The 24,777-nt window shown below is 36.1% G+C and overlaps 1 protein-coding gene across 2 annotated transcripts in view; it reads left to right on the plus strand.

The window, feature by feature from the left end:
• The window catches only part of Alcam (activated leukocyte cell adhesion molecule), a 181,235-nt gene that overhangs the window by 86,842 nt on the left and 69,616 nt on the right, over positions 1-24,777 (plus strand). The window lies entirely within an intron of this gene.

A 24,777-nucleotide genomic window follows, 5' to 3' on the forward strand; every position in this document is an offset into this window, starting at 1 on the left:
ATTTTTCTTACTTTAGAGTCACACTTCTTGTCAGTGCTATTATAATTGCAATTTCCATATCTTCATTGTCAAAACATAAATTTCTTTTTTGGATTTCTCTCTCTCTCTCTCTGTCTCTCTCTGTCTCTCTCTGTCTCTCTCTGTCTCTCTCTCTCTCTCTCTCCCCCTCTGTGTGTGTGTGTGTGTGTGTGTGTGTGTGTGTGTGTGTGTGTGTGTGTCACTTGGGATGAAACCCAGGATCTCCCACATTTTGAGCATGAGGTTAGCCATTGAGCTCTATCTCCTGCTCAAGGATGACCTTCTGTTTCAACCGTCAGCCTTTCCCCAAAGTCTCAGCCATATGACTAGTCCAGTGGAATTTTTAAATCTTCATTTTCTGAACTTTTCTGGTAGGCTACAAACTATTAGTGATCTTCTTGCTGATGAGGTACGTCTTTGCTCTACCCCCTGCATAGCATGGTTCCTTCCCTACCCAATGGCTTTCCTTTGCTGTTCATTCACACCTACCTAACCTTAAAATACTGAAATTCTTTGAGCCTCAGATAGCATGTTTCTGTACCTCCATTCATAATTATGGTTCTGATCTTTTCATATTTAGTGATCAGATACATGCTTGTATATCAAAACATTTCCCTGGTTTCTATCTAGGCTTTTATATTCAGTGGAAAACCTAAATTCCTTGAGTGCTTGATGGCTTCTGTACTAAAACTCAGTATATCCTGATGACTAATCTACATTCTTCTTAAGGTGCTCACCTTTCCAATCTTCCCCATATCTGTGGTAAAGCATTGACATTTATTTGTCTGCCCAAACTAGAAATCTGAGAATAATTTGTTTACTCTGTGTTCTAATTCAGTCTCCAAGTCTAGAATACCTACTGCTGATTTATACTTTTTATTTAATTTAATTTTATTTTGTTGATCATGGAGCTTGAAATTGATTTGTGTCTTTTAGATATTAAATCCCCTACCCAAAACTAAAATGTTTCATGTATATTTGTGTATGTGTATGTGTGTGTTTCATATATAAATTGCTATATAAATGTTTCCATACAAACACAAACAGTATATATATACAATGTACAATGTTTCTATATATTTAAATGTTTCATGTATATGAATATATGACAATGAAAAGGAATATTATATGTATATAATATATATATTTCCTAACACTCACCATTATTTTCTGGAGTTTTGTGTTTGTTTGCTATCAATTATCCTCAGACTGAAGAACAAACATTTTATTGAATATAAAATTATATTTGAAATGAATTTTTCCTTTTAATATTTTAACGATGTTGGTTTTCTGCGTTATTGCTTCAGTTGCTTCTAATTCAAAGACTGAAACAATTTCAACATTATTGTCCTCTATGTAATAAACCAATTATCTCTTGTTGACTACAAGTTTTTTTTCCAAGTTTGACTATGATGCTTTTAGGCCTGTCATTGTTGCATTTAAGCATCTCGCATTTGCTAAATTTGTCAAACCTGAAAACTTTTGCCTTCCCAATCTGAGAAAATTTGACCATTGTATTCTCTGCTCCATTCATTCAGTACTCATACTTTTAGACTCAAAGCCATTATATTTACTTACTTATTTATTTATTTATTTATATTTTTGATGCTGGTCCTGAGGTTTGCATACTGCCTGGGTAGTGTCCCTGAACTTTGTTATTCAAGGCCAGCATTCTACCACTTGAATCATACCTCTACTTCCAGCCTTTTTGGTGGTTGAGTAACTAGGATTACAGGAGTGAGGCAGCATTGCCAGGCTCAAAGCCACTTATAATTAGTCTTTATGCATAAGATCAAGTGGTTGAAGCATTGCTATTTTGTTAAATCTTTTCTGTCTCTTTGTTACTCAGATATGATCATTTGAGATATAGTTTTTTGAGTGTGTGTGTGTATGTGTGTGTGTGTTCTGTAAAATCTGAAGCAAATTCTACATGGTGGTTTGAAACAGAAGCAGAATATTGAGCCTTTAACCTCACAGAAAATCAGAGAGCTCAAAACCAAATCCTTCCAAAATCTGGCTTCATTGTGGCAGTCAGCTGGGATTTTTGAGGGCCATGTTAGGCTAGCGTATAGCAAAAGTGCATGTTGGGTGTCATGGGGCTATTTTCTCTTTCCCTTATATAGCAGAAAGCTTGACTTCATTTTTTTTTTTTTTTTAATTCTGGGTGGTTGTTTTAAATGCCTTGTGCATATGAAATAAAATTTAACATAAAATTTATTTTCTAAGAACAATGTATTCCAACACTGTTTCAAAGTGCTTAGGAGCAAGACAAACCCTATTATTTGTTTCCTTGGTCATACAAAGTAATTCAACAGAATTGCTCTGGGGCAGAGGGTGGGATTATTCCCTTTTTTTCTACTTTGATGGAAAGAAGGCACCAGAGAATGAAATCCTCTCGTGTGATGGATGAGATTCTGTTCAGCCCATGACAGTGCATAACTCCTGTCTGCCCTTTTGGTTAACCCTCCAGAGAGGTTGAAAGTAACATAACCTGGAGACCTAAGTTTTGAATTTTACTATTTATTTGGTTTTGCAAGCTCTGTCTATGAGGAATAGAAAACACCATCAGCCTTCAGGTTACAAAAAGGAATTTATCTTTTAGTCATAAATTTGAGAGAAAATTTAGAGAAATTGGGAGAAATTAGGTTGCTAAATGCTAAAATGCAAGTTCTGTGACTCTTGATATTATATATATATTTGTGTGTATATATATATATATATATATATATATATATACATACATATGCCATATAAGTTTTTTCCAAACCCCAAAGTGAATTCATAGCCATAACCTTTCATTTTGTTTGTTTGTTTGTTTGTTTATTGTGTTCATCCTGAACTGAGGCTCTGAGTACTGGCCCTAAGCTTCTTTGGTTCAAGGTTAGTGCTCTACCACTTGAGTCACAGCTCCACCTCCAGCTATTTTTGATAGTTTATTGGACAAAAAAAATCTCATGGACTTTCCTACTTAGGCTGGCTTCAAATCAATATCCTTAGATCTCAGCCTCCTGAGTAGATAGGATTACAGGCAGGAGCCACCACTGCCTGCCTGTTATTTACTCTTATATGTTATTTCCTTACTGTAAAGGAATCAGAGCAAGCTTATCTTATTCATAGTTTAATTCTATTCAATGTTTACCACAATAAGAAAAAAACTTTTAATTTCACTAACAAGATCAATGTATTTCCTTTTCGAACCATGGACACTTATAGCACTAGCCATAAGTCTCTCTGTTGAAGAGGCAATGTTAAGAATTAAAAGGACTTAAAAATGAGTGGCTTAAAGTAAAAATCGGTGTTTAGTTCTAAAATGGTAGGTTCCTCTCCTATCTTTTAAAAGAAAAGTTATTCTCTAAGCCCAGGATATATGCAATTTTACATTGTCTTATTTTTCTTTATTGAATTTCTAGACACATTAGTGAAGTAAGAGGCAGAGTGATACATAGTTTAGGAATGAGGGATTTTGTTTTTTATGTGCTAAGAATCAGACCATGACCCATGTTCATGCTATCCAAGGACTCTACCACTGAACTATAGACACTCCCAGACTCGAGAGGCTTTCCTGTGAGCAAACCTACTACTATGTTTTCTCTTTCTCAGTTGTTTAGATCCCTCTTACTCTTTTCTTTATAAAAACCATCATGTTGCTATTTAAGCTAAATGCTCTTATGTTGAATATAAACAGTTTGTACTTTTAACTCCCCAAATGCTACATTTATTGGCTGCTTTACTGCTTACTGAATTATACCTAATAATTTGACTGCCAGTGAGGTCATCATTTAATAGTTTCAGAAATGCAAACTAATTGATTGTGAAGAATTTTATGAATTGAAATTAATGAAATTTAATGAAAACCAAATGCCCACACTGAGATCTGAAATTCTGCTTAGAATTATTTTTTACTAATAATAATTTATATTTTTACAAATTATTGTTTTTACCAATACTAATTTATTATAAAGGAAAATAGGTTTCTAACTTCTCAAGGAGGAGCTGTTTAACACAGATTGAGAAACTAGTATACGTCTAAGACAATTTGACCAGACAAGCAGAAAAGGTCAAAAGCTATGTACATATGACCATATAAGATGATGCTAAGTGAAATGAGCCCCAAGATAGGGACACAAGAGGTTTTTATCTTTGCCGCTGTTGTTTATAATGTATTATGTGATTTTTTTTCTTTCTTTGGTATGTTCTTCCCTCATGGCATAACCCTCATTTTCACTGTATTTGATTCCAGTGCCCTACATCTTGTAGATACATTTTGCTAATTTGGGGAGGGGAAGGGAAATAACAAAATGCTGAACCAAGGATACAGTGGACCCACTGTAACAATGAGATGTACAAGACATTATGCTGAAAAGGAACTTTACACACAACTTCGGGAGGTGTCTTGAGAGAGGAGTTGAGGAGGTGAAGAGGGAAAGGATGGTAGGGGAAAAACAAAGGAGGGGGTAACAATGATTGATAGGAAATGTACTCAATACCTTACTCATCTAACTGTAACCCCTCTGTATAGTATCTTTACAATAAAGCAAATAGATTGAGAAGAAGGCAGACAAATGGAGAAAGGAAGGGTGAGCAGATGTAGTCAAAATATTCTGCACACATGTGCACATATGTGAAAATGGAAGCAGGTAAATGGAGAGTGTGGGGGGGGTTAGTCAGGGAGAATGATGACAGGGTTGGCGCTGAGGATTCTGCAACATGCTTGCGAACTTACATGTTGATTGAAACTCCTTTGCACAGCAAAAGATAAAAAATAAGTGTATAAACTGGAAGATTCATTATGAAAACTTGAATCCTCTTTTCTATTACTACTCTTGTTCACATAGAATCTGTCCCTGTCAGGCAAATGTGTCATTTTAAAACACCAGAGAGGCCAGTTCCTTTTGGAACTCATTACAAGGCTGAGAGTAGGCCAGAATCAGGCCTTATCCAAGAAATCTGAGTGATTCTGATGTGCAGCTTTCCTGATGCACCGGTAGAGATGGGTCTATTTAATACAATGAGAGATCTATTTTAATGATACTGTTCATAATACAGTTATTTCACATAAAATAAAATGTTAATTTGATAGTGCTTGTTTCTCAGTTTATGACTAAAATCTATTATCAAGCATTTCTCTGTGAGCCATTAAGTTTGCAAGACAGAATGAAGACATCATTTAAGAAAAATTTTGCCTAGAACATCGTGATTTTGGCTACCTAGCCAAAAGTCATACTGATCTTTATGGAATACACAAATCTGCTCATTGTTCACATCCAATCTCCCTTGTCTTCCAGATACTTACTCTAAAGCATTGTTGCCTCCTCTTTTGTTTCCCCTTCCCATCTCTTCCCATCCCTTCCCATCTCTTCCCATCCCTTCCCATCCCCGCCCCCTCCACCCATAAAGTTCGTTTTTCGACATAACGACTTGTACATCTCATTGTTGCAATGGGTCCACCTGCATCCTTATTTAAACAATTTGTTTTTTTCCCTTCCCCTCCCCAAATTACACCAACATCAAATACAGTGAAAACAGAGGTTATGCCATGGTGAGGGACATACAAAGCAACAAAGAAATCATCTTATAAATACGTTAGAAACAATCACATGAAAGAAAAACCATTTGAATCCTTATCTTGAGGTTCATTTCACCTAACATCAACTTATCTGACCGTGCCAGGCTTTCATTTTTGAGAAACAATTCTTCATGTCAGCATTAGCACAGCACTTCTCATTTGTGCCCTCTAGTGGAGGACTGTGTGCAGAATATGGGTATTTTGTGTAGTGAACTAAAGGAAATCAGACATTATGTCTTAGTCATTTACTAATTTCTCTTCTCATTCATCAGTTATAAATTTGTGAAATATTATGTGTTAGTAAAGGCTTACTATGTATTAGGCATCAAAATGACCTGTGGAAGAATAAAGAAGAATCCAAGGGCGTCAGATAAGATAGAACAATAAAAGTTATTAGGAGGACTTTATGACTAACCAGTCACAAAGGTATGCACTGTGGATGTTGTAGAAATCTAGGACAACTCCCAGGTGCCCGGTTTGATTGCCTCTATAGTAGGTTAAATTAACAACCAAGTAGAAAACGTAACAGGAAGAGATACCTATAGATGAGAGGCTGAGGCAAGTAAAGAAACAATTCATTCAGTTCAAGTGCATTGTTGAGTCTGGACCATGGAAGCACAGTCAGGGATGGATATTCAGGCTCAAAAAGGATCTGGTTAATGCAGTCTTAATAGCCGGGTAGACAGAGAAAAAGATGAGTCACTAAAAGAAAGACAGAGGAATAGCAGGAGAGCAAGCTACACCCTGAAGTTCAAGCAGAGAGTGGGAATAGAGAACACACATGAAAATAAGTTATGCTGGGGTAGAGGGAGAAATGAACTACAAAATAGTGAAACCTTTATTAGCTTTATAAATTGCAATATACTGAAAACCAGAACTTAGCCTGTCTGGAGTTTCAGAATACCCACTTATACAAAGTTATAAATATCACATGCTAAGCTATGGGTTCTTACAGAATCTCTTAATGTCTCTTTACCTTCTTTCTCCTTATTTTTATTTTTATCTTTTATCTTTTGCTTGAACCCAGGACCTTGGGTGCTGCCCTTGTGCTCAAGACAAGTGGGCTACCATTTGAGCCACAGCACTACTTCCTGGCTTCTTCTGAGATTATTGGAGATAAGAGTCTTACTGACCTTCCTGCCCAGGCTGCTATCATATGTCAGTGCATGTTTCATATAAGAAAAAGGCAGCTTTGTAAGAAAATGGAAAAATGGAAATGGAAAAATATGAAGAAAGCATTAATAAGGTGTTAAAAATCAGCCGGGTGCCAATGGCTCACGCCTGTAATCCTAGCTACTCAGGAGGCTGAGATCTGAGGATCACAGTTCAAAGCCAGCCAGGGCAAGGAAAGTCCATGAGACTCTTATCTCCAATAAACCACTAGAAAACCGGAAGTGGCACTGTGGCTCAAGAGGTAACTACTACTCGTCTTGAGCTGAAGAGCTGAGGGATAGCGCCCAAGCCCAGAGTTTAAGGCCCACGACCAACCAAAAAAAAAAAAAAAAAAAAAAGATGTTAAAAATCAAAATATTTGTAGCTTGTTCCAATAGATGAAGAACTTCTATTACAATTGGAAATGCAAATGAAAAATATCCATAATCAGGATACTGATAATATTATTTACCAGCTTAATCTAAAAGATTATATTATATAGTGGCCGCAACCCAAATCATAAACATAAATACATAAATCTTGGTGATTCTAGATGATTCAAAGATGAGTGAATCACATTCAAACTAGTTTATATTAACATATACTTTTATGAGATGAAATGATCTGGGTGGTTTTTTGTTGTTGTTGTTGTTGTTATTTATAAACAACTAGTTTGAAAAGATCTCCCAAACCCAGGATTTCTCAAGTAGTTCAGAGTGTCTTCAGTACCAGGAAAACCTGAGGATATTCATAAACAGTACACCAGGGTCAAGGCAATGAAGAGAGAGGACAGAAGCAGAATCATTAACATCCAACAACATCTGCACCCAGGGCTCATTATCCCCAGGTGCTCAGGTTAATATGCTTTCAATGGAAACATGTGGAATAAACAGCTGTCAAGGAGATGTTCCCAGAGAATGAAAGCTTTGCTCAGCCAGAGAAACCATTGGCAAGTTAGTGAACCAACACATGCTAATATCTTAGGAAAGCGAATATTTATTTTTCACCAAACCCATAGACAAAATTAAAGTCAGAAAACATTTTTTTGAGAGTAGAAGTCCTGAAAACATGCTGAAACATTCACAGAGGTTCCATAAATGTTTTTTTTTTTAAGATAAATACATAATAGCACTTTTGTTCATTGTCCAGATTACCTGTTACACCCAGCCTTACCTATAGGGATAGAAATAAAAGTAGACATATTCTAGCAATTTGAAGTCCTGTGTCTCTAATGTGGCGTGAAGGAGGAAAAAAAAAAAGAATGGATGGTGCATTCAAATGCTGCCATATAAAATGAGAGAGGTCTGTCCCTAGTCAAAAAACAAAAAAAAAAACAAAAGTCCTAGTGTTTTGCCTAGAGTACAGTATTAATTTTTATTTGAGTATAGTCTCAAAATGAACCCAGTAGATAATCTAGTTTGTTTCTGAAACTACAGACAGGCCTCTATAGAATGTGTAGTGTGTGTGTGTGTGTGTGTGTGTGTGTGTGTATTTGGACAAAGACAATAACACCTTTTCTTCCTAGAGTGAAAAAAAATTGAAATGAATCCAATACAAGGACAACCTAGAAATATGAAACTTAATCCTTAATGCTGGGTAATAGCTCAGTAGAAAACATTTGCCTAGCATGTGTAAGGGCCTAAATTCAATCCCCAATGAAACACATACACACACACACACACACTCACACACACACACACACACACACACACGCACACAACCAAGACATATAAGAACAGAAGATTACTTTACATCAAAATTTCTAATTCACATTTTTAATCATGATACTTAATTTATTACTCAATACTCTGATAATATTAATTGAATTGTGTATAAAGATAATTTTTAAAAGCACAAATTTATAATGAACTAAAGTAACATCATAGAAAAAAGTTGTTACTCTTTGTACAGATTAATACAAATCATATCAATTCACCAAAGGAATAGATCTTAAAAATCATAGTCAAGCCAAGCACGTGTGGCTCACATTTATAACCCTTGCTATTCAGGGAGCTGGGATTTGAGGATCAAAGTTCAAAGCCAGCCTGGGCAGAAAAGTCCATTCGATTCTTATCTCCAATACACTACCAAAACAGCCAAAAGTTGAACTGTGACTCAAGTGGTAGAGCACTAGCCTTGAGCAACAGAAGCTCAGAGATGGAGCCCAAGACCTGAGTTCAAGCATCAGGACCAGTAAATAAACAAACAAACAAATAAATAAACAAATAGTCAAACAGGTATTTGCTCCCCTTAATGATTTGCCTATTGCCAAATTAACAAGAAGGTAAAATTTTTTATCAGAATATTATTGTCAAGAAAACTTGAGAGATTGAACAATAAGTTTTTAACTAGATCATTAAAAGGGATTAATCTATTTTCAGTGACTTTGAACTTTTCTAAATTTGATGGTTTTAAATGAGAGCATCGATCCTCCCATGTTTCATAAACCAGCATCCTGCAGGGCTGTCCTTACTGTGAGCATCCTACTGGAGAGAAACCAGTCTGGTTTATTGAATGGAGATCTTAATATAGTGATAGTTGCTTCTAAAGCTCAGCTTGATTTTTTTTTAATGCTTTTATGCATGGAGGATGCTTACTGTACTCAGCTATTTGAGGTGTTGTAATACTTAGGAAACTTTCACATAAATTGCTATTCTCTCAATAAGACTATTGTACAACTTATAAAGCCTGATATATTTTCTACCTTCCAAATAGGCATTCAACAAGCTCCAATTGTGCTTTCATATTATTCTTCACTGTGACTCAGTAATTCTTCATAAAGAAGGAGAGGGTAGAAGGAGAGCAAACTGCATGACAAAATCCATACTAGAAGAAATTAGAATTTGTTTTTCTAATAAAGGGAGAATGTATTTTATATCATTTTAAATTTTCATCTTAGGCATCTTAGCAAGTGTATATCTGTTTTAATTGCATTGTTTTTTTAAATTATGTGATTTTCCAAGGATTCATATACAGACAGTTAAATTAATTCACTGGTAGAGGTTATTTAGCAAGGGCAGCTTCTGTCAGTTAACCAATCCAAAAGCATTCCTAAAAATTCAGATGGAAAGCTAGCATGAAGAAATAGTTTCTATTTATCTTTCAACATTAATTTTAAAATTGGTTAGCATAAGGCCTAAACTTTAAAGTATATGAATTGCATTTCAAAATAAACACTTGCATTAAAATTAGGTTATTTTAACAGTGAATTATTCACATTCTATCTCTCTAAACAGAGCATAAAATATGTTTATTTATTTATTTGTTCAGTTGTTCTGAGAGGCTAAGATTCAAAATAGGTTTCCATTGAAGCAAGATGATTTGTGTGTGTGTGTGTGTGTGTGTGTGTAGTTTTGCAAGAGTTTCATCTTCAAGCCCTAAAAATAGGAAAATATTTTATTTGGGGACAAGTGGGTAAGCAACAAGACATGAATTTTAAAGATGCAATAACTAGTTTTTTTTCTCAAAATATCTCACCATGCATTTTTTCTTTTTTTCTTATTTTATTTTATTGTAAAGGTAATGTATGGAGGGGTTATAATTACATCAGTCAAGTACTGAGTACATTTCTTTTGCGAACAGTATAACCTCTTCTCTTCCACCCTCCCTCCCCAGCAAATTGTAGAGTTCATTTTCAACATAGTGTAGAGTATCACTGCTGCCATTGTCTTATAGATCAGAAGGATTCTTCCAAGTCTCTTAGATCCCCACAGGAGTTATTCCCAAGTGAGATTCTGGGTAATTAAATACTACAAGTAAATGACAGTTTAGCCTTAAATGCTAATGTGGTATCTGTGCTTGATTAGCTTCACTGAACGTGCATTTGGCAGCGCATCCATCTAATAGAAGGCCTAGATTAAAATCAAAGCCAGCTCCATTTTTCTGCTTCACAATGTATGTCAGAAGTTTACAAGAAGAAAATAAAGTTTTCTTCCCTCCGGGTTCCTCTACCACTTATATAAGAGGAACCAAAAAACAATGACACAAGTCCTCTAGGAGCAGTCAGAGACCTCAAGAAAGGATAACTGGAAAGAGAAGAGCTCTCAAGAATTTGTTGCCTGCCCCTGAAGTTGTAATCTCATAGTACTCACCTTTCTGCCATGACCAACACCAGTACCTCTCCTTCAGAGTAAGACTGAGAGTAAATAGGATAGAGTTCAAGTTGTCTAATCTTTTATTAAAATTATATTTTATTGTAAAGATGCTGTACAGAGGGGTTACAGTTACATGAGTAAGGTCATGAGTACATTTCTTGTCGAACATTTTATCCACTCCTTTATTTTTCTCCTACTATCCTTTTCTCATCGATTCAGTGATTTGCAGTCAGAAAACAAAATTGCTCAGGATTGCTAGTGATAGACTACAAACAAGACTATTTCTGTAGGTTAAGAAGACTCCCTAGGGCCTGGGAAGGTGGCTCAGTTGTAAAGTGCTTGCCTTGCATGCATGAGGCCCTGGGTTCGATTCCTCAGCACCACATAAGCAGAAAAAGCCAGAAGTGGCGCTGTGACTCAAGTGGTAGAGTGCTAGCCTTGAGCTGAAGAGCTGAGGGACAGTGCCCAGGCCAAGATTTCAGGCCCCACGACCAAAAAAAAAAAAAAATTAAAAAAGAATTCCTAGGTCAAGCCAATAATAATCAAAGGGCTTGAACAGAATGATATCATCTTGACTGTAAAGGTTGGACCAGATGGAAATGGAGATCCAGGGAAAAAGAATCTTTCATTTAGTTGTAAGTCCATTAGCAAAGATGGAACTTAATGGGAGGCAGAAATAAATGGGGACTTTACCACCAAGACTTGTTGAGAATAACGTGAGAGAGAACAAGCACTTTAAGGTGTGTTTATGTTAATATGTAGGGGGGAGTGAACACAAGGACTTCAACAGGGAAAACTAAGGAGTAAGGAGATTACGTGCTCAAGATAGAAATGCGGATATTGATATGATTAACATAGGAACAAGTCATCTCTCCTTTCACTGTTGCAACATAAGGGGATTAGATGGAACCTGGATAATTACATAATGCACCTTGATGATTTAAAAACTTATCATTGAAGTAAGCCAGACGCAGAGACAAAGGTTGCCTGGTTTCCTTCATTTGGGATAGATAGAATGTGCCTATCAATCTGTAAGTAAACCCTTTGAGCAGTATGCAAGTGGTTACAAATGCATGAGCTGAAGTATAACCGACTCTATGGAGACCTCAAAGTGTATAAGCTTTTAGAAAGGCTAGGTCAAAGCCCAACAAAATCAATACCAGGAAATAGATTCACCCCAGAGGTGAGGTGGGACAAGAGACGAGGGGTAGACCAATGAAAGGGGAAGGGGGTAGAATGTAAGAGTTCACTGAATATACCACACAATTAAGAAAAGTAAGAGAAGGGAAGGTTCAAACGTGGGATGAGAATGATGGAGGGGCGACACTAATCAAGATGCATTGCATTCATAAACTGCTTTGTCTTATGGCACCTCCTTTGTACAACTAAAGATAAGCTTTAAAATTATTTTTAAAAAGACTTTAAGGACTGGGAAGGTGGCTCAGTGGTAGAGTGCTTGCCTAGCATGCATGAAGCCCTGGGTTCGATTCCAGAAAAAGCTGGAAGTGGTGCGGTGGCTCAACTGAGAGACTGCTAGCCTTCAGCAAAAGAAGCTCCAGGACAGTGCCCAGGCCTTAAGTTCAAGCCCCAGAACTGGCCAAAGTCTTTACGCCAAGGTGAATAACAGATCTGTTTAGCCGCAACCAACTTTTTGATAATGATGTATCGTATGATAAAAGCCTCCCAGGAAACCAGACTGATGACTATTAAAGGGGAAAAAATCTGACATGTATGAACAGAACAGCTCGATTCCTTAAGCAATACAAGTCTATCACTGAAAGACCTCTGTTGAGAAAAATTTAATTCTCAATGATACTAAATGTTTTAAATCATTGTTTCTCAGCACACACATTACCTTTGAGAAATTATAGATACATAAATAATTTGTGGATATTTTCAATACTTCGATTCAGTGAAACTTGTAGACACATGCTGAGATTTTCATTTCTCAGAATCTTCTATGGTAGGTTAACAAGTAACACTCTATTTTCATATTGGAGCATATATTATACTTTGATGACTTAAGCTGAAAAAAGCAAATACATGTGTATTGAATTTATTCATAAATCAGCCTTTCAACAATGGTGATAATGATATTTATCCAGAGCTAGCTATGTTTTAGGTAGTTCATCCTTTTAATTACAGGATAATAGCTATGACCCTGTATGACAAAAAATTAAAAGGGATAGGTTGTATTCAACATGTTTTCAAGTTGGATGATTCTATCAGTGAAATATTCAATGTCTTTAAGAAAAAAAATGCTACTCAAAATGTCAAAGCATGTTTTGATAACACATTTCTATAATTAAGTGGGTATGTATTAAGTGTTTTAAATGTTTTTCTCTCCAAGAAAATTTCATCACCCAGGGGAAAAATACTTTAAAGATGTCAGTGTAAATACACACTTATTCTGCCTTTAGGTATAATTCAATCTATCTTTTTGGACTAAATGCAAAATACTTTCTTTGAACACAGTGCAGGCACAGGGAGAATAAAACCTACTGCTGTTAAAAAATGAAACTTGTTTCTTTTTTTTCCATTCTTACTTGAAGCACACAGTTGGGCCACCATTTAATGATTTTCACCTGTGTTATTTTTTACATTCCAGTCATGCCAAAAACACTTCAGAAAGTAGAGTTAGTGTTGTTGCTATCTGTTCCTATCACTCAGATCTCAATCCAGGGTACATTTTTTAGGAAATTGTATTTGCCTATCAAAGTAAGTATCAAGTTTGAAGAAGTGAGGTTTAAAAATGCACTACATGGTTGGCTACAAGTGGCTTCTCTTTCCTAAGTTCCCTTCACTGAGAGTTTCTAAGTTCCAAGTAGCTTCCTAATTTGGGTATTTGGGGCAATTTTCATTATCTCACATTTTCTAGATGCCAAAGATTTGAGCCTCTGCTGGCCCTACCCTTTCACAAACATTCAGTTAATGCATGGAATTAGGAGCCATGTAAAGTGGCCAGGCTGCATCTAGTGTTTGAGCTTCACCAAAGAGACCATGAAGTAATGTCTGCTCAGATTTGCTTTGTGCCAGTGAATCTCTTAGCTTGTAGAACATTTGATAACAGAAGGAAAAGTTGGTTTGTTCTTTTCTTTTTGTTTTTCATAGGTTGTGGGGCTTGAATTCATCTTTCTTAAGTATACACTTGTACCTGTGATTCTTTATTTCCTCTGTACTTCCACTGGGATCAAACAGACTACACACATTTGTGCATTTGTGTTTGTATAAGGGTAGGGGCAGTGTTTGAGATGAATCATTGAGAAGAAGATAGGACATAGATTAGGAATTTGGGTTTTGTGGTTTCTAAATTTCCTATCCATTTAAAGTTAAATTAAAGATTCTGCAATAGGATTGCTACCATCTTCACCATTTCCTCTTCTGTGCTGAGTACTGTGCTGGATTTTGTTGGCACTGATCTTGCTTTTGAAGCTCTCAGACGAGTAATCATTATCTTGGATCTTGTGCAAGATCTCACAAATGAAACATGAATTTCTGGTATCTCCTTTTCTATTCAATAATAGCCTTCACTTTAAATACAAAACAACAGAGAAAAATGCTTTAATGATAATGCAATCTATAATAGAATAATATATACATTAAGTATCATAAATGCCTATGTTTTCATTGCAGCAACTTTTGTGTTATCGAATATAACAATTATGAAAAAATACAACAAACCTGACTTTAATAATATAAAAAATATATACATAACATGAATCAGTTATATCTGAGCCAAGAGTGCAAATTTCAAATAACTGAATTTATTGCTGTACAGGCTTTGGTAAAACAGGAACATTTCATCTGTTGATGATATTACTTCTTGTTAACAAGCCTTAAAAGGAAAAAAATGGGGATGTAGAACTTTCAGAAAATGAGAAACCATTAAGAGTGATTTACTTGGTTATTAATAGAAAGTTTCTATTAATAGTTCTCATTGTGTAAGGTGAGATGAGATTGCTACACAGTGGATGTCTAGAAATTCTTACTTTTTTTTTGTCAGTCATGGGTCTTGAACTCTGGGCCTGGGCACTGTCCCTCAGCTCTTCAGATCAAGGCTAGCGCTCTTCCACTTGAGTCACAGCACCACTTCTGGTTTTCTGGTGGTTAATTAGAGATAAGAGTCTCAAGGATGTTTTTGCCTTGGCTGGCTTTGAACCACAATCCTCAGATCTCAGCCTCCTGAGTAGCTAGGATTACAGGCATGAGGCACCGGCGTCTGGCTGGATGCCTAGAAATTCTTAAAAGTTTACCTGGAAGAAACAACTATAGGGAATAAAATATAATCATTATTGACTTCATTGGCATAACTTATTTTCCTATATTGGAAAGTATAATAGTTTTATCTAGATTTGTCAAAACTAATAATCTAAATGAAATAGAACTATTGGTTTATATCAAATTAAATTGCTGTCATTAGTAGGTACTTATTTCCATCTAGTAGAGCTTATGGTTAAACATTGTCAAACTGTCATCCAACATATTTCAGACCATTTTGCTAGGTGTACCATATGAAATAATATGGAAACTTTTCAAAAGGAAAACATAATGATAGTTGAACAATGTGATGTTATAATGAGTTACCAATGAAGTAAATCATTCTCATTACAGAGTGATTACTTTTCCTAGGACAAACATATTCATGCAGAGCTACAGGCACCAAAATAAAGAAAGAAAAGCAAGACAAATAAGGAAAAAAGATAAATTTAGAGATTTAATAACTAAACTTTAAAAGTTCACTTTTTCCAAATTCAATTTTGACTGGATTTCAATAGTAATAATTAATCTCCTAATCGAATGTTAAGATCATTTTGAAGCAGAGCAAAAAAAGAAACTAAAATAATTTTGATTATTTTATATTCTTGATTAGAAAATTAAGTAATTTAGCTTGATAACTTTGATGTTCTTTACCAATTAAATTTCAAATTGCGTGTAAGTAGTAATTATACATGTCTGTACTGGCACAGCCATTCTAGTATCCATAATATAGTAATGATGAAGATGATTCACACAAGAAGACAGTCACAATTATTAATTACCTTGTGATACACTGTATTCTGAAAGCCAGAAAAATGACCCCACAGGTGTGCCATACTTCTGTCTCAGGAACATGGAAAACCAGTACATTACAGAAGGTAGTTTAGGCTGTAGTTAAGGACAGGGCATTGAGATGGGAGGTTTTTTTTTTTTACGGATTATATAGGTAGGTAGGCTCAACCTACCACATAAAAGCAGAGAAACATTGTAGCTGCAGTTGAGGAGGAGACAGAGGTGGGTGGGGAACCCAACTTTGAAGGTGGAAGAAGAGAAAGTGACAGATGAGGTATGTGCAGCTGCTGGAAGTTGAGAAGGGTCAGGAACTGGCTTCGCCCACAGAGCCTCCAGCAATGCCTGCTGACACCATGGCTTCACCTCAGTGAGAGTCATGTCAGACTTCTGACTTGTGTGAACTGTACAACAGGATATTTATGTTGTGGAAGCCACTGTGTGTAGTACTTTGCCACAGCAGCAATAAAAATTAAAATGTCAGCTGGGCACCGTTGGCTCATGCCTGTAATCCTAGTTACACAGGAGGCTGGGATCTGAGGATCACGGTTCAAAGCCAGCCTGGGCAGGAAAGCACGTGACACTCTTATCTCTAATTAACCACCAGACAACTAGAAGTGACACTGTGGCTCAAGTGGTAGAGTGCCTGCCTTGAGCTGAAGAATTCAGGGACAGCGCCCAGGCCCAGAGTTCAGGCTCCACGACTGACCAAATTAAAAAAAAAAAAAAAAAGATGTCCCAAGCTTTCTAGTAAGTGCCTTTAATGAACTAATTTTGGCTTCCAGAAGCCCTATGATATAAAGGTCAACATTAGATGCAGTTTACACATAAGGAATTTGGAGGTTTAGAATGATTAAGTAACTTCTCAAGCTCACAGATTATAAATAATGAGTCCAGCAATGACCCCAGGACTATTGTGTCTGATTAAAGATGATGCGCTTAAAATCCTCCTGCATTTCAAAACCATTAAGTGTTTCCTATTTCATTTCCTTTGCTGTTTTCCAATCATATTTTTCTTCGCTAATTGCATGCTTGGAACAAATGCCAATAAGGAAAACTCTCAAGGGATTTCATGCCCTGTAGAACAAAGTTATGTAAAACTAATCTTATTTCCCTTCTTAAAGTCACCATCTTTTGATTTTCTCATAATCATAGTGATTTTGAAATTTTTATAAGAGAAGAATAAAACTGATGCCACTAGTCTGGCATACTCCACAGTATAGCAGAAGATCGAATTGATAGTGGCCCTTCCTTTATTCCTTCCTTCCTTCCTTCCTTCCTTCCTTCCTTCCTTCCTTCTTTCCTTGCTTCCTTCCTTCCTTCCTTCCTTCCTTCTTTCCTTCCTTCCTTCCGTCCATCCTCTTTACTTGCTTTTGCCTTCCTAAGCAAGAGCTCAGTCAACTAGAAACGAAACAAGCTTTTCTCCTTCTTAAGAAAGATACATTCTGTATATATTTGTCAGGCGAAAAATGCTTTTCCTTTACCCTTATAATGCCCCATCTACTTATCCTCATATTATCATTTTACAAATGTCAAATGCTTTTTTGCTTCATTAAAGCCTAATTCCTTTTACTTATTCATGCTGGGAGCAATTGCTTTTTCTGGAGCTGTGGATATGTTTAACTTATTATCAAAACATTTATGTCATTGAAGTATTAAGTTCAAGAAAGTTGTTTGTTGCCACTGTACCTGATACCCAAACCCAATCCATCCCCCACTCCACATTAAGAAACTGAAGCAAACAGAAAGTAACCTAGTTCTTTCATTTCTTGTTCTTTGGTACTAAAAGCCTTTGAAGCTACTTCAGGGCTGCCAGTATCTCCCATTCTCTCTAAGCACAACAGTGTTTGCTAGGAATTGTAGTGCAACAGGAGAGTATAATGAAAAGGGTAAAAGCTGTTTTGTTCTACAAAAGAGAGAAAACATCAAGATGCAGCTAGGGAAAAAGAGAATCTGTGAAAGACCAAGTTCTGGTTCAAAAGCCCAAAAGGGCTCAAATCAGGGAATGGAAGAGCAAGACATCAATTTTCATACAAAGGAGAAACCAACATAATAAGTCATTCATTTGAAGAAGTTGAGGGTATATGTAATGAAAATGTACAGAGCAGGACGGATGTCTTTGCATGTGCTCATTTTTTCAGCATATAATCAGCTTTCTGGTTACTATCTATGGACACTGCAAATAAATGATTGCACTGATGGTGGTTATCTAAAAGGAAAAGAAACATTATGAGCATTGAAAACTCATAGGAATACAGAATATGGTGTCTTAAGTTAATGCATATAGTTTTTATAAAGGAGAAAATTTCTTCTGATTAAATATTTGTCACATAGAATGAATTTACCTTAAATTTACAAATTAAATGAGATAAAAAACATTTCAGTTTAAAATAGAACTACAACTCCACTCATATATCATTATTGCCAAATAGCATTTTTATATCATTGTCTTAAAAGCTATTCAAAATGTATCGATAGGGCTGTAGATAGAGTGCTGGCTTGGCACACTTGAAGTCGTGGGTCAGGTTCTAATTACATAGCACAGGCATGTACTCTCTCTCCCTTACACACACACACACACACACACACACTAACAGCCATTCCATGAGTTTACAATGAATGAACTTTGCTTCTTATTTTGTGTTGTGCAAAGAGGAAGAAGTGATAAAAGTGCTGCAGGGAATGGAGAGGGAAAGGTAACAATTTAAACTCAGGTTTAAATAGGCGTTTAGAAGAACTCTGCTGAGGGCATCTGGGTGGGTTCCATATCTTAGCTATGGCAAATAATGCTGCAATAAACATAGTTGTGCTGGTAGCTTTAGTATGGCCTTGTTTGTGATCATTTGGGTAAATGTCCAAAAGTGGGATTGCTGGGTCATAGGGGAGCTCTATGTGGAGGCTTTTGAGGAACCTCCATACTGCTTTCCAAAGTGGTTGAACGAGTTTACATTCCCACCAACAATGAAGTAAGGTTCCCTTCTGGCCACATCCCTCCAGCATCTGTTGTTATTAGAGTTCTTGATTTTTGCCATTCTAACTGGGGTGAAGTGGTATCACAATGTTGTTTTGATTTGCATTTCTTTTATGGCTAGAGAGGTTGAGCATTTCTTGTGTGTCTATTGGCCATCCTTCTTTCCTCTTCAGAGAGGTTTCTCTTTAAGTCTTTAGCCCACTTATTTTTTGGGCAATTGTTTCTTTGAAGGTTTGTTGTTGGGGGATTTAATTTTTTGAGTTCCAGGTATATTTTAGATATGAGACCCTTGTCCATTGTATGGCTAGTGAAGATCTTCTGTAGATGAATGGATCAAGAAAATGTGGTATATATACACAATGGAATTCTATGCCTCCATCAGAAAGAATGACATTGCCCCATTTGTTAGGAAATGGAAAGACATGGAAAAAATTATATTAAGTGAAGTAAGCCAGGCCCAAAGAAACATATTTCCCAAAGTTTTCCTTATTTGCAATAACCAGTATATGTCTGAGTCAAGCAGAAAAGTTGATGTTAGGGAAATGAACCTCAAACATTCAAATGATTTTTTTCTTTCATGCAATTGTTTCTAACATATTTATAAGATTATTTCTTTTTTTGGGGGGGGGGTCCGGTAGTGGGGCCCGAACTCTGTGCCCAGGGGCTGTCCCTCAGCTCTTCAGCTCAAGGCTAGCGCTCTACCACTTGAGCTACAGTGCTGCTTCCGGCTTTTTTCTTACGTGGTGCTGAGGAATCGAACCCAGGGTCTCATGCATGCAAGGCAAGTGCTCTACCACTGAGCCACCTTCCCAGCCCCTATAAGATGATTTCTCTGTTGCTTTGTATGTCCCTCCTCCACGGTCTAACCCCTGCTTTCACTGTATTTGATGTTGGTATAATTTGTGGAGAGGAAGGGAAAAAACAGATCGTTAAAATAGGGATACAGGTGGACCCATTGCAACAATGAGATGTACAAGTCGTCATGTTGAAAAATGAACTTTACAACTTTAGTGGTGGGAGGATGATTGGGTGAGGGGGCTGAGGGTGGGGGTATGGGAAGGGAGAGGAAGGAGGGGTATGGGAAGGGAGAGGAAGGGGAAACAAAGGAGGAGGCTACAATGCTTGATAAGAAATGTACTCATTATCTTGCCTATGTAATTGTAACCTTCTGTACAGTATTTTCACAGTTAAAAAAAAAAAAAGAGCTCTCTGTACGCTGGCACGGAGAAGGCATGTTTATTTTACGTCACCCTCAATGTCTTCCCTTTTGTTGGGTTTGGTGTAGCAGTCACTCCAAACATAGTTCTGCGTACTTCCTCTCATTTACCATTTTGAAATTGCAATGTTCTTTTGGACATTGGTCTTTTGAAATTATAATGTTCAGCATATTATCAGAACAGAATGAAGAGGGTAGATAAGATTATCTTTAAATAAGGTTGTACAGTAATTTATTATTAATAAGAGAGTTCCATCCTGACAAGATGACTCCTCAGTAGTTAGATATTCTGGTTGTCCAGTTAAAAAGTGGATGTGTGTGTGTGTGTGTGTGTGTGTGTGTGTGTTCATGATTATGACAGAAAGCATAAGACCTCAAAGATAAGAAGTAATGAGACTTAAACAAGATTAGCCCTTAAATATGGGGAAAATATAAGAAGGATTTTTTCCATTTCTTTATATTTACTCCATTAACTCTTTCTTGTTTTAGTAGTTAAACTTGTAAGGAAAAGAATACATATCAAATGCAAGTCCCACCCAAACCAAGAAAATCTTCTGCTTATTTTCTTTAAGCAACAATAAAGATTCTTACTTGGAAAGAGGGACTTTTAGAAGGTCACATAGTATATTAAAAATAAGAAACTGATCTCCCTGTAGACACTAAATAGAAGGAATAGAGTCTTCCCCAGATAGTCAGGATAATAAGGAATTTTTTTTCATTACTCTGTCTTTTTCTTTGAATCTAAATATATTTCTATATTAGCTAGCACTATGTTTTATAATACTAAGACATGCAATTTTTCAGAAAAATATATTTTTAAATATGTGTTATTCTTGGTCATTTTCGTTTTTGTTTGTTAATGAAATTGGAAAAAAAAACTTTTCTTTAAAATGAATAGAATATAAAGCTCCTTGCTTCGATTATCTGTTGTCTACATTATTCATAAATATGATAAATGCTCATCAAGTTCCACAGAGACATTTGCAGATGCAGATCCTCTGTCATGATATCATTGTAAGTTGTATTTGACCCTGCCCCAGGTTTTCATTTTAAGATACAGTCGCAGACTCGTATATGGTACAGCAGAATTTCTTGGGCTTCTTTTTTGAAACAGGATAGTGAGCTGTTCATTATAAAACACCTGTTGTGTGCCAGCATGACTGATACCCTAATTTATCATCTGCTTAGGGATGAAAGATAGATACAATTATTCCAGTTTTATAGTTTGTGAAGTAGAGGTGTGTAGCTATTAAAAATACATGCAAGTCTATACAGTTAGGAAGTCATGGTGCCAAGGGTTCCAAATGAGAACATCTAAACAGCAGACATGGAATTTTTCTCACGCCATCTATCACATTTCGCTTCACCATCTCTACTTGTCACAGAAGCTAAAACAGAAATCATTAGCATGGGGATGTTTTCTGAAGACTAAGTATATGTATACTGTGCTAAGATTTTCAGGACTCAGATCTCTGCACTAAACAGTGGAGACAGGTCACACTGAAGTGTTGTGAAATTTTATAATCTTGTAACCATTAGGCTGTCTGTTAACTTGCAATATGTGTCTTTTAGTGGTCGATCACTTCGTTAGTATAATATACTTCTATTTGTCCTGTTATAGAAAATTGTTACATGACCTAACAGTTTTATTTCATTAAAGAAGCTTCCAAGAGTATTCTACTCTTTTGTTATTCTTCAATGATTTGAACTAGGAGTTCACTTCCCTACAAAAGTATAGCAAACGGGGGTTAAGAATCCAGTTCAGCACTGTATCATAAATATACATTAATATGTAAAGAGTGAATAGCTTTTCTTTTTCCTACCCTCTTTCTACTTCCTCTTTTTTCCTCTATATTTTGTAATTCTGTATTTTATTTTATTTTATTTTATTTTTGTTGTTGTTGTTGGTGGTCATGGGGCTTGAACTCTGGCCTGGGCACTATCCCTGAGCTATTCAGCCAAAAGCAAGCACTCTACCAATTGAGCCACAGCCACTTCCGGTTTTCTGGTAGTTTATTGGAGATGAGAGTCTCACAGACTTTCCTGCCCAAACTGGCTTTGAAGCACGATCTTCATAACCCAGTCTCCTGAGTAGCTGGGATTACAGGCATGAGCCACCAGGGCCCAGTTGAATTCTGTATTTTAAAGAAGAAACTGGGTGATGAGGTAACATTTTGTTTTAAATAAATGTTTCTTTTAAAACATTTTCCTCTCCAACTTCAGCAAATACAGAAGAAGTACTCAATGAATATTTTTTAAAATAATGATAGTTAAGGAAATCCTTCTATTACGTGTTCTATTGCATGTCGTAGTATGATTACTCAAAGAGGATTATCTTTATTATGCCATTTGTGTCAAAGTTCCCCCAAACTCCACACCACTTTATCCATTGTATCACTTTCCACAGTTTCTGTTACTCATAGTCAATGATGATTCAAAACGATTAAATGGAAATTTTCAGGAATAAACAATTCACAAGCTTTAAATTACATGTCATCCTGAGCAGCTTGATGAAGCCTTGATTCGTGCTGTTTCATCTCTCCAAAGACATGAGTCACTAATTTATCCAGCAAACTGTGTACATCATCTAGCCATTAGTCAAGAAGTAGCTGACCTGGTTAACAGATTGCTGTCACAATATGGGCACTGCAATACTGTGTTTCAGTATCACTTATTTAACTTAATATTGGCCTCAAAGCACAGGGTAGTAAGGATGACAATTATTTTTGCCATGTATTGTTACATTGGTTCAAGGTTATTCTTTGTTATCATTGCTTATCTTTCACCATACCTAATTTGTAAATTACACTTTGTCCTAGGCATATGAATAGGAAAAAAATAACATAAATACGATTTGGTTTTATCTGCAGCTAAAGATATCCCCTGGGGGAAGGGATGTCTTATCTTGGTATGTAGCTTCTCTAGATAAGGATACTAGAACTTAAAAGTACTAAGAACATTTAGGGAATAAAACACATACCAGATTGAGAGTTGAAAAATCTCATTTCCTTACCTGAGTTCTGACTTCCACGTTTAAAATTCAGTGATCTTTAGTTAGCATCCTTAGTTATATCACAAACAACCTGCATTAAATAAGCGCTAAGGTCTTTATTCGTCTAGATGCATGGTACATCTAAATTACATTTCCTTATAAAAGCTGAGTAACAAAAATATTTTATATGGCCAGAGTTTTCTTATCTACCAACTCCAACCACTAAGAGTCCAGCCAAGAATCCCTGGGAAACACAAAGTTACTGAGCAGCCAAAATAAATGAACTGAAACCTTGTTCTAAGGAAACTCTTGGGCTCCTCATTCAGAGACTGTTTACTCTTCAAATAGAATCTCTTTTTAAGTTTGATTATCTTTTCTTTTCCAAAAGCCTGACACTTTAGTGGCAAATTGGAAAGAGACTACAAGGCAATCACCCACTGGAGCAATATTTGAGAGAGTGTGCTGTAGGCGCTAAAGTACTGTGCAAATGTGAGCTCTTACCATTAGCAAGAGGGACTGACAACTGACAGGAACAGTTGAGAACAAAGATAAATAAATTGGTTCAGACAAAACACAGGAGTGGAGCTGTGTAGTGTACTGGCAAATAGGTTTACTCACTTCAATGATTCCTAAAATCTTGTTGGAGCTATCACATAGTTTACACTTATCACAATACTATCAGGAAAGGTTCAATTACATTTCAAGTAATATTTGTTTTAAGTGCTAATACAGTTGAGAAGCTCACTGAGTGAATTATAAATGTTTGATATTATCTTACAATGTGATTTGATATTAGAAGAACACATAATGTGGCCAAATATTTTCCACTAAATGGAACAGGATAAAGTAAAACAGAAAAACAAATGATTCCTATGAGGCTAAATTACAAATGCCTAGAAAGTTGTATCCACATACATGAAATAGTATTCTGGTTTTGAATTTTTTTAATTTTTGATAATGATATTTTTATTAATTTTTATTAATGATAACAACAGAAATTAAGATAAAATAATACTGATTCATTTTTTGTCAAATTTGAACAGAATGCTAATCTTCTCACACCAACACATACTATGATACATAGAATGTACCATACACATTTTGTTTAAAGCTTTTGCCAGTCCAGACATAAAAGTAATAGGTCTCCAGATCCCAAATTAAAATTAACTGTATATTTTTATTATCATGAATCATGCAAACACCAGCATTTAGGTTTTGTGTTATAGCATGTTGTACATAAATGGAAACCAAGAGCACAATGATACTAAGTTAAAAAGAAGGTAAGAACTTGGATGTGAAGCCTCCTCTATTAGTGGTCTTCCATGGGGGAGTTGCCACATTTTCAGTGAAAGTATCTTAGCATCATCCATCTAGTGTCAATGGTAGATAACCTTTAAAGAAGGAAAACCAAGGTGGTTATCAGAGTCCAGGCTTGTGGCCATGCATTTGGAGATCTTTTTTCCAGGGTCAGAGCATCTGAGGAGAGGCCACAAAAGTAGCTGAGTGGAGAATAGGAGAAAGGTATCAACCAGGCAACTGCAGGTTAAATCAGATAGATTGACTTCCCAGCAGACCAGACCACAGTTCACTCAATTGCCCTATTGTACAGCCAGGTAAGAAAGAGGAATGCCTGACTTCTACCTCAGCTTCTGTATTTACACTGCTAAACTTTTGTCTAAAGAGTTATTAGAAGAGATATTTGAAGGATATTTGATTTCTTTT

The sequence above is a fragment of the Dipodomys spectabilis genome, unplaced genomic scaffold (genome assembly GCF_019054845.1).
Source record: "Dipodomys spectabilis isolate Male_0828 unplaced genomic scaffold, ASM1905484v1 ptg000032l, whole genome shotgun sequence".
In the NCBI taxonomy this organism is placed as follows: domain Eukaryota; kingdom Metazoa; phylum Chordata; class Mammalia; order Rodentia; family Heteromyidae; genus Dipodomys; species Dipodomys spectabilis.